We start from the raw sequence: 10,260 nt of genomic DNA, 5'->3' as shown, positions 1-10,260 counted from the left end.
TCTCATCAAAAAATTTTTTTGGCCCAGTTTACGGAGAGTCTTTCGGTTTTTGTAACTTTTAATAGATCTAATCTCATTTATTACAATCGTATATATTATTTCTTATTCTACGTAAAAAAACAAATCGACTAATATATAGTGCCTTGCGCAATAAATGCAGAAAGCTATATTTAAAAACATCAAATTCAAATTTTTGTCAACTCCGATTCTCTTTGGTTAAAACGCTCAGACACCCTTTAATACTTTCGATCTAGTTTCACAAAAAATAAGTTCTATTGAAATCCGGATCCCATATCCATAACCGCTTATTGTTCTCTACATTCTTTGTATCTCCCTTTCGATTTTCAACAAAAATTTAGATAATTTTTTAGAATGATAAAACCTCTTATATATGGCGTTTTATAATGTCCTCCCTAAGACTCTTAACGTTATTATATCGTATTTTAAATGCTGATCGTCCCGTGGGTTCGAAGTTTCGAGAAATGCTGTTTACAATATTCCACTCGTGACCAGCCGCCAGCTATCTGCAGCAAGATCATTAGCCAGAGGTCGTTTACGTGTTGAACCCGAGATGGGTGTAGTTATGGACTTTTTAAAAGCTGAAGTTAAACCAGAATCTGCTAACGTACAGAAAAAAACAATAAGGGCAGTATCTTTTTTTAATCATTTTTACTATATTTATTATTGATACATCAATCGGCACAACAGCCTAGTGCGGTTTTTTCAATTAAATTCACCCCTTTGCAAATCAATTTCACACTTTTGCTCATTTAACTTACTCTTTTGCAAAACAAATTCATCTTTTTGAACATCAATATCACACTTTTCCAGATTAAATTCACCCCTTTGCAAATCAATTTCACCCTTTTCTACATCAAATTCATACTTTACAAAACAAATTCCCACTTTTGCAAATCAACTTCACACTTTCCAAATCAAATTCATTCTTTTACATATCAAATTTACCCTTTTGCAAATCAATTTCACACTTTTCCAAATCGAATTCATTCTTTTACAAATCAAATTCACCCTTTTGCAAATCAATTTGACACTTTTCCAAATCTAATTCATTCTTTTACAAATCAATTTCACCCTTTTGCAAATCAACTTCACATTTTTCCAAATCTAATTCATTCTTACCAATCAAATTCACCCCTTTGCAAACCAATTTCACCCTTTTCCAAATCAAATTCATTCTTTTACAAATCAAATTCACCCTTTTGCAAATCAATTTCACACTTTTCCAAATCAAATTCATTCTTTTACAATTCGAATTCAAACTTTTCCAAATCTAATTCATTCTTTTCCAAAGAATATTCACTTCCAATCAATTTCACAGTTTTCCAAATTAAATTCATTCTTTTACAAATCAAATTCACCCTTTTGCAAATCAATTTCACACTTTTCCAAATTAAATTCATTCTTTTCGAAAGAATATTCACTCCCCATCAATTTCACAGTTTTCCAAATTAAATTCACCCGTTTGCAAATTTATTTGACTCTTTTAATAACTTTTTTAATTTCACTCATTCTACCATAATTATCTATTTCATTTATATCGTATCTATTTCTACGTCTAGAAAATTTTGTACGTTTTTTAAAAGATAATGCGGTAGTTCATAAGAAAAAATGCTTTGAATAGTTTATTTTAAAATATAAAACATTTTCTTTCTTATGGCTTCAAAGCTAGTACATTCTTGTTGCATGAATATTAGCTTGGTGGCTGAAGCAGCTCGTAAAGTTTGCATTGCCCTCGGTGAAGAAACGATAAGTGAGCGCCGTCAGTTCGCCGTAGTTCAAGAGAAGGTCCACCAGACCGTGGTTCATCAATCCCCTCATTCCCAGAATCAAACTTTTTGAACCATTTTTGGACACTGCGCTCACTTATTGTTTCATCTCTGAGTGCCGTGCAAAAATTACGTAAAACAGCACGAACTTTTGCGGTTACCTGGTACCCATTACATTCTCAACAGGTTAATACATATAATAAATATACAGGGTGTCAACTAAATATTGTCACCCCTGGTTTTCTCCAAAACCTCTCTACTTAGAATAAAATTTAAAAAAAATATTGTGTAGTACAAGCTCTCAATAATCATTGCAGTTATTTTAATTTCTTAAAAGAGTAAAACAAATAAAATGGTTTTCTACATTTTCATTTGCAGATTCGTCCATTTTTTCAATTTTATCACAAATCGCGTGAAAATTGGTTCCGAAAACGTGTCTATGGCAACGCGATTTTCGATGACTTTTTTTTACAACTCGACCATTCGTAATAATTCCTACTAAGTAATTGGCAGTATTTGTTGTACTTTTAAATATAACGTGGATGCAGAAATATTTGATTAGCAAAAGAGTGAATTAAATTTGCAAAAGGGTGAAATTGATTTGCAGAAGGGTGAATTTCATTAGGAAGAGTATAAAATTGATTTTCGAAAAGATGGAGTTGATATGCAAAAGTGTGGTTTAAATTTGCAAAATGGTGACTTTAATTCGCAAAATGGCGAGGTTGATTTGCAAAAGGCTGAATTTAATTTGGAAAAGTGTGAAATTGATTTTCAAAAAGGTGGATTTGATTTGCATGAGGAGGAATAAATTTGCAAAAGGGTGAACTTGATATGTTAATGAGTGAATTAAATTTGCAAAAAGGTGAATTTAATTAGAAAAAATGTGAATTTGATTCGCATAAGGGGGAATTAAATTTGCAAAAGGGTAATCTGATATGTAAAAGCGTGAATTAAATTTGCCAAAGGCTGAATTTAATTAGAAAAATATTATATTGATTTTCAAAAAGGTGAATTTGATTTGCAAAAGAATGAATTAAATTTGCAAAAGGGTGAACTGATATGTAAAAGGGTGAAATAAATTTGCAAAAGGCTGAATTTAATGTGGAATTGTGTGAAATTGATTTTCAAAACGGTGAATTTAATTTGCAGAAGGGCGAGTTAAATTTGCTAAAGAGTGAACGTGATAAGTAAAACCGTGAATTAAATTTGAAAAATGGTGCATTTAATTCGAAAAATGGTGAAATTGATTTTCATAAAGGTGAATTTGATTTGCATAAGCGGGAATGAAATTTGCAAAAAGGTGAACTTGGTATGTTAAAGACTGAATTAAAATTGGCAAAATGATGAATTTAATTAGAAAAAAATGTGTAATCGATTTTCAAAGCGGTGAATTTAATTCGCAGAAGGGTGAGTTAAATTTGCTAAAGAGTGAACGTGGTAAGTAAAACTGTGATTTAAATTTGCAAAAGGGTGAATTTAATTTGAAAAATTGTGAAATTAATTTTCGAAAAGGTGAATTTGATTTGCAAAAGAATGAATTAAATTTGCAAAAGGGTGAACTGATATGTAAAAGGGTGAAATAAATTTGCAAAAGGCTGAATTTAATGTGGAATTGTGTGAAATTGATTTTCAAAACGGTGAATTTAATTTGCAGAAGGGCGAGTTAAATTTGCTAAAGAGTGAACGTGGTAAGTAAAACTGTGATTTAAATTTGCAAAAGGGTGAACTGATAGTAAGTAAAACTGTGATTTAAATTTGCAAAAGGGTGAATTTAATTTGAAAAATTGTGAAATTAATTTTCGAAAAGGTGAATTTGATTTGCATAAGGGGGAATTAAATTTGCATAAAGGTGAATTTAATTTTCATAAGGGTGAATTTAGTAAGAAAAAATGTGAAATTGATTTTCAAAAATGGAATTTGATTTGCATAAGGGGAATTAAATTTGCAAAAAGGTGAATTTAATTTGCATACGGGTGAATTTAGTTAGAAAAAATGTGAAACTGATTTTCAAAAAAGTGAATTTGATTTGCACAAGGAGGGAATTAAATTGGCAAAAGGGTGAATTTAGTTAGAAAAAATGTGAAACTGATTTTCAAAAAAGTGAATTTGATTTGCACAAGGAGGGAATTAAATTGGCAAAAGGGTGAATTTAGTTAGAAAAAATGTGAAATCGATTTTCAAAGCGGTGAATTTAATTTGCAAAAGGGTGAGTTAAATTTGCAAAAGTGTGAACGTGATGTGTAAAAGCGTGAACTAAATTTGCAAAAGGCTGAATTATATTATAAAATAAAGTAAAATCGATTTTCAAAAGTGTGAATTAAATTTAAAAAAGGCTGGATTTAATTTGGGAAAGTGTGAAATTGATTTTCAAAACGGTGAATTTAATTTGCAAAATATGCATTTAAATTTCAAAAGAGTGAGTTTAATTTTCAAAAGAATGAATTTGAATTGTAAAAAATTTAATTTAATTTGTTAAAGGTTGAACCTATTAAACCTATTATTCGACCCATATACTGAATTGAGTTTGGAAAGTGTAAACAAAGCAACAAGTAAGTCTCTAATAAAATAATAATATATAATCCTAGGGGGAAGCAAGGAAGAGAAAGAGTTTGGAGGAAAGGAAAATAACAAAAATCATTGAACCCTTTAAAAAAAATAATGTTTTTTAATTGACTAGCTATGACAACTCGATGGTGAGTGGTCGGTTCGTGGCGTTACTCGATTGTCTACGTAATTTTACCTTTAGCCCCGGCAACATTTGCGGGAGACTCTTTGTCCGAAGGATACTTAGTCCTTTCCTACGTGCCGACCATATTTCTCACAGCGGACAAAAGAAAAATGGTTAAAACCCTTTTCGTGTGGGATTGGGTACATTTTCAGATCCCACGAGTTATATCAGTTAAATATATTACCGGTACCGTGTGTATGAACATGGTTTAAGTGGAAAGTATCGCTCAGGTTTATTCCTTCTTGAGAGCACGGACTAGAAAGGAAAAATATCGCCGTCTCTGTCTCGTTATTGCTCGCGGATGAAAATTTGAGAGAGGATGAGAAAATAAGCCGAGAGTCAATCGACTATTTACAAATGGATATTGGTACGCTTAATATACAAATTCGTGCAGCATAACAGCCAGATTCAATTTTCCCAACAACGGGATGGGGGGACAATCTAACAGAAAACAGGCTTAAAGGTATGAAAAAAAAACCTTTAGTCCTAGGGGAAGAGGACAAAGATTTTTAAAACTGTACTGTTTATGGATATTTAAATTTTTTCTTCGACTGACATCAAAAGCATTCCAGGGATATTTTAGTTACTTTTCAGTTTTCCGGTTTATTACGCTGTTTTGATGGATTATTGGTATCATTTCGGCTGATCGATTTTATACAATTTACATCATAGGATTATCTGAAATTCGTTGACCATGAAACGCTATAAAAACATCCGTCATTCGTGTATCAACCCTTAAGATTGGCCAAACATATAAATCAATATCTATTTTAAACAGGAAAATTAGTTTCACTGGACCAAGCATATAAATTATATCCATCTTTTCCCCCTTTTCTCTCTTTGGCCTTCAGGCCTTCAAAACCTAGATGTTTGAAATGCTTTTCCCATTTTTCGCGCTCAACCTTGGAATATGACGAGTTTTCAATATTGCCTTCCAAATATCTTGTAAGATTTGATTTAATTTTAAAAATTGTATGAGTTGGCTGTTTCTTAAATTATTTTATTTAAAGAAAACACGTTTCAAAAAATCAAATATATAAAAAAGGAAATTAAGGCACTAATTGCACAATATAAGGGGGTAAGTTTTGAAAAGCTGGGGTGGTGGGTGTGCTTATCCCATCGCAGACCCATCGCGATATACAAATTTACGATAACGAGCTTTTGCACTTTGCAATAATAGTCAGCTAATTGAAGACGCCTTCCGACCCAGGGCGAGCTTTCTCTTCATACATTCATAATAAAATTTTGTTTTTAATTATAATAATTCAAACGTTGAATTTATTTCAATTCAAATAATATAAATTTAATAGACTTTTTGCCCTTTAACATATACGTTGACTAGTTTTCATTAACAGTTGTAAAAAATAATAATATAATAAATAGTGTGAGAGGAACAGCAAATTCTACTAGGAGGGCAATTTGTTTTCTTTCTTTTTAATCTGTACAGAATTTAGTTATTATTATTATATCTAGATTTCAGAAACTCACAGGTATTTTCGTTATTCGTTGAACGAAGACGGAAGTACCAAGTTCCGTATGGAGAAAAGACTGGTACGTCCTCTTCTCCGGCTCCGCTTATATACCTCCCTGACTTCCACCCCTCCTAGCCTCCCACAATTGCCATCAACCCCGGGGGTAGTCGTTTAGAAATTAATAATTCATTCTTGTCTAATAAATACCGAACGGAAAGAAAGTAAGACTGACTATTTAAAGTTAATTTAGCCCTTGAGACCTTCCTTGGGAGTTATTTATACAAAAATATTACTGTTTCACGATTGTTGGGGGTTTATTTTTTTAGACGTTTCAAGGTCTGATGACACAATTCAATTAAACAGATTAATAGCTCTAGACTTAACTATTTCAAGTTCTATGCATTGTTTTAAAAATCACCCTTTCTTTGACCGTGTAACTTTATTTGAAAATATCGTTACCCCAAGGAATATCGACTCCTCTGGGGGGAGAGAATGTGGCCAGACTTTTATGGTGTTGTGCCTATGTTAATTTATGATTGTAATTTATTAGCGTGAAAGGAAGGGCTTTATTAACCCCGCCCCGAGGAATATCGAGTACTCTGGCGAAGTGAATATCACCAGAGTTCTATGTTTTTATCAGGTTTTATTTATTGCGCGGAGGTGATCTAAATTAAAAAGGGCTAATTTGAAGTTAAAAAAGGTTAAGTTGACGGAAAAAAATATATGATTTATTTTAATATTTAATTTTATAAAATCATAATTTTAATTGCAATTCATTTTCATAGTTTTCTAATTAATTTTGTATTTTAAAAATCGCAATTATACAGGAATTTTACTTTAATTCCATCTTTTAGGGTTTTGATGTTTTAGAGAAAGGTTTAATTTGAAATGAAAAAAAGTTAATTTGAAAAAAAAGTTGATTTAAAATTAAAAATGGCTAATTCAATGCGAAAAAGGGTTAATTTGACTAGGAAAAGGGTGAATATAAAAATAAATCAAAATTTATTTTAGATATAAAATTAGTTATTAGAATACCATATTAAAATTAATTTCCATTAAAATTAGAAATTTTATAAAAGTTAATAAAAATAATGGATTCATTTTTTAATTTGAGAAATGTGAGAAATTCTTTTTGAAAGCCCAATTACTGCACATTTAAAAAAACTCAAATTGAAAGAAGGCATTTATTTTAATTCACTAGTTTTTGTGGTCCGCTTGACCAAATAATATCTTTCAATTAATTAAACTGTATTTAAGGTGCTGGTTGAGATAAAAAAAGTCAGTGTCACAAGCGGGATTCGAAACCCCGACCTTCTGGCTTAACACGCCGTTGCTCTAACAACTTGTGACTTCTAACAACAACTCTCGTGACTTTGATCCTCCAACTCCACATCACTGCAAAATGGCAAAAAGAGGGAAAATTCCAAAGTTTGTAAGTTGAGATGGGAAATTAGTGTCCGAGTGGATAAAGCTCAAAGATTATTTGTATTATTATGTAATTTGAATAAAAATATGAGTGTCTGGTTCTTTTATCTTCGACTGTACTCAATGCTACCCGACGAAAATCTGGATTGTGGGGATCGCAGAGCGTAGAGTAGGTTAGCGTTGCTTAGCATCGGGCATATGTGCACGTAATACAACCTTATGGAAAATTGGATTTTGGATTTGCGTCGGGTAGCATCGAGCGGCGTTGCATGGCGTTGCATCGGGTAAGTGTGTTCCCGGCTTTATGATTCCTCGGGTGGCATCGATGTTCTAGGTTGGCATTTCCTTGGGCACCCGCACCGAATTGGTTGTTGTGCGAGGAAGATGTCACTTCAACTTCATAGAGGTACTTACAATCGAAGAACGCGTAGTGTCATTTGCCTTCACATCGGTTATAGATTCTTGCTAATTCCAGGCCCCATAGAGCACGTATGTGAATGTCTACCTGAATGAAGTTGGAATTGAGTGCTTTTTGTGGCCAACTCGAAATCCAGATTTGAACTCAATCGAACAAATTTGAGACAAACTTAAGCGACGAGTACGACGGCGAAACCCAGCTCCTAACAACTTAGAAAGGCTGGAAACGGCTGTTCTTGATGAATAGGAAACAACTTCTCAGGAAATTTCTCAAAATAAAACATTTAAAATTGAAATTCAGACATTATTAAATTAATACTAAATTTCACATTAAATTTAATATCTTATCAAGCCTTATCAATTACTAAAAATTACTAATTAGTGTGTGGTGATTAGTGACCGTTAATCGATATTTATTTAGAAATCGTGAGATGCGGTCTGGTGTGATGATTGAATATATAAAATATATTTTGCATTGTATAAATTCACTTTTCCACATCCAAAATGTAATTGTTATATGTAAACAATGTTTGTAAATCCCAGGCCCTGAAGATGATCTCAATAAAGATCGAAACGTTGGCACGATAAAGAAAATGTTTTTCTGAAACCTACATCACACCAGACCGCATCTCACGATTTCTAAATAAATTACTAATTAGACAGAGAAGAACAAGAAGAAAACGGTCGAATCGTGTTTTTGGAGTAATTAAATCGAGGAATCCACTTATTCCTTCCATCTCGAGTCAGTTTTCTTAATTTCGATACTGAAAATCGTAAATAAAGAAATTGAATCGTCGAAGAACGCCCCCGGACACTGGCCAAAATCCCATAATATACCCTTTTCAGAAAATATTTCAAATATCGTACTCTGATTTTCATAATCACTAGACCCATTGAGGAATGCCTTTATACCCTTCCATTGTCCTATGGAAAATGTTTATTCAGGGTGGACCAAAAAGATAACATTTATACTTTTTTTAAATTTTAAATAGCACTTTATTAAACTACCCTTTTTATTAAAAAAACAAAAACAAAAAAACCATGATATAAAGCGGGAGTTATACAAGGAAGCGTCCTAGACCACTTTTTCTATCTTGCATACGCATCGGACTTCCTTACCTCCGCCACTACAAAGAAAGAATCATAGTGATTTACAAATAACGAGAGACCTTATCGTATTTATAATATACATGATATATATACATAATTTTAATTTAATATAAATAAATCTAGGATGAGTATCCTCCTCTGCCTAATTAGTAATTTTTAGGCTCTGTCAATTAGTAATTAGTAATTTATGAGGCTGTAGAACGAAATCTATGCAATCAAATTGGGCAAAGGCGGCTGGAAAAACTTGTCAAAATTTAAAAAAACCAATGCGCGATTTTTTATTACAAAAAGAATGCAGCCAATATTTTTTTCAAGAAAATTTAATTGTTTCTGACATGTCAGTCAACCGTTCGTGAACTGCATTATTATTTATAGTATGTATTTATTTGTATTTTATTTTCTATACATATTTAGATACAGTTACGAATATACGAAAGAATGTATACAAGGTGTATTCCGTTAAATTAACCATTTTTAACTCCAGAATAACATCTTTTAATTTTAAATATATCATTTTTAACTTATAACTTCAAAAAATCACCATTTTTAATTTCACATGATCTCTTATTAATTTGAAATTAATCGTTTTTATTTAAAATAAGCTATTTTCAACTTCAGGATAATCTTTTTTAATCTTAAATATACCATTTTTAATTTTTAACGTCAAAATAACCTTTTTTTTCAAAATATCTCTTTTTAATTTCAAATTAATCGTTTTTTATTTAAAATAAACCATTTTTAAGTCAGAATAACCTTTTTAATTTTCAATTAACCCTGTTTAACTTCCAACTTCAAAATAATCCTTTTTCCAAATTATTTCTTTTTGGTTTCAATTTAATTGTTGTTTTTTAAAATTTAAAATAAACCTTATTAAACTTTAGAACAACCTTTTTTAATTTCAAATGAACCCCTTTTAACTTCAAATTAACCCTTTCTATAAAGCATTATAAAAAACGCTTAGGAGATGGTATGAAATATAAGAAAAATATAAAATAATTGGGTTATGAAAAACCACAATTCAGAATAGTTGTTAAATCAAAAGATTTGGCTTTGGATTTGGGTTTATATAGGCCAAAATCCACAAATGCACATACATAGCTTCTAGATCTAAAACGATTCATACTCAGTTCATTCTTAAATACGTTCTCTCCTATTTACATAACGTTAATTCAATTAGAATTGTGGAGTAATCGATATTCCTCCATCACCCTTTTGATGCACAAGCACGATTCACATATCGGGTGGCACTCCTTCACGCTCTCTACATGGAGCCAATGTATTGCACACCTCACTCAACTAGGTGGGCCGCATGGAGCAACCT

The sequence above is a fragment of the Cimex lectularius genome, unplaced genomic scaffold (genome assembly GCF_000648675.2).
Source record: "Cimex lectularius strain Harlan isolate CLEC.00 unplaced genomic scaffold, Clec_2.1 scaffold284, whole genome shotgun sequence".
NCBI lineage: Eukaryota > Metazoa > Arthropoda > Insecta > Hemiptera > Cimicidae > Cimex > Cimex lectularius.
This window is presented reverse-complemented; position numbering follows the sequence as displayed.